Genomic DNA, 229 nt, shown 5'->3' with positions numbered 1-229 from the left:
GAGGACTTTTAAAATTTAAATTAATTAACACAGAATAAATAAAAAACTCAGTTCTTCAGTCTTAGGAGTCATATTTTTTAACTATTATTTTTATATTTTTATATTTACTATTTTTTATTTTCTTAAATTTTACTTGTATGAGTGTATTCCCTGCATGCATATAAGTGCACCTGTATTGTGCAATGGCTGTGGAGGTCAGAAGAGGGTGCTGAGTCCCCTGGAACTGGAG

Source organism: Nannospalax galili, unplaced genomic scaffold (genome assembly GCF_000622305.1).
Source record: "Nannospalax galili isolate Female #2095 unplaced genomic scaffold, S.galili_v1.0 scaffold19789, whole genome shotgun sequence".
Taxonomy (NCBI): domain Eukaryota; kingdom Metazoa; phylum Chordata; class Mammalia; order Rodentia; family Spalacidae; genus Nannospalax; species Nannospalax galili.
This window is presented reverse-complemented; position numbering follows the sequence as displayed.